General features: G+C 31.3%; 1 long non-coding RNA gene across 1 annotated transcript; it reads left to right on the plus strand.

Moving 5' to 3' along the window:
* The first annotated feature begins 231 nt into the window (after positions 1-231).
* LOC109593599 (uncharacterized) lies at positions 232-626 on the plus strand. The gene is made up of 2 exons (XR_002191062.1): positions 232-286; positions 402-626. It is a non-coding gene; the product is annotated as an uncharacterized LOC109593599 (long non-coding RNA).
* Positions 627-1,036: the final 410 nt, after the last annotated feature.

Genomic DNA, 1,036 nt, shown 5'->3' on the forward strand with positions numbered 1-1,036 from the left:
ATAATTCTTACACCATTCAACTCCAACAGTCTATGCGCAGGTCCATGTCCCATCAGATCATTATCCAAGAAAGGAAGAAGTGATACTATGATTGCTGGATCGTACCATCTTAGCTGCATGCCGCCATTTTGTTAATTAAAGAAACATGTGCTTCAATTTTGGGTGTGGTCGCGCATGCTCAGATCCCAGAACTGGGAAAAGCAAGCAATTTTTTAAATCTAGCTATGCTTGGGTCAACTGCAATACTTAGTGGAGGTTCTAGGCTTCCAGTTCTAGCTAAGACAAGGTATTTATCATTGTTTTATTAAAATAAATGATTAATAAATTGTATTAAAAAATTAAAAACAATAATTATGTTAAGCAAAAGCATAGATATGGTACATGCTTGAACTTGACAACAGGAACAACACAGGACAGGATTGCAAGGAAGATGGGATACTGACACTGCTTCTTGAACAAGGACTCGCATCAGACTGCTATTTAATTTAATTTAATTATAATTTTATAAAATGCGTTAAACAAAATAGAGTAAGCAGTTTATTAAAATCAGCAGAGAGAGAGAGAGAGAGCAGAGGAAGCATTCTGAACAGAAGGGCTACCAGCAAGAACTGCTGGCACCCAAAAAAAAACAGAAAACAAAAGAGAAGGGAAAAATAGATGAATGAATAGATAATATATATATATATAAGAATTAATAATCAACAATAAATGAATATAAATAGATAATAGATAATCAACAGTAAATGAATAGATCATGATAAATAATACATAAATAAATAAATAATTGAAAATGACCATTAACTATGACAGCAAATAAAATCAAACAAATAAAATTAAAAATTGGAAATGATAGAGTTTAGGGGGACTTAGATGAGTAGCTCAGCCAATATAGCAGCTTTTACTAAACATTGATCAATATAGAATTAACTATTCACCACAATGGCAATAGACACCATCTGAGGAAATATCACAAATAATTATAAAAAATCAACTCAAACAAGAACATAAAAAAATTTTAAAAAACAAGATTGAGTAG

Source organism: Amphimedon queenslandica, unplaced genomic scaffold (genome assembly GCF_000090795.2).
Source record: "Amphimedon queenslandica unplaced genomic scaffold, v1.1 AMPQUscaffold_682_Cont27300, whole genome shotgun sequence".
NCBI classification, from domain to species: Eukaryota; Metazoa; Porifera; class Demospongiae; order Haplosclerida; family Niphatidae; genus Amphimedon; species Amphimedon queenslandica.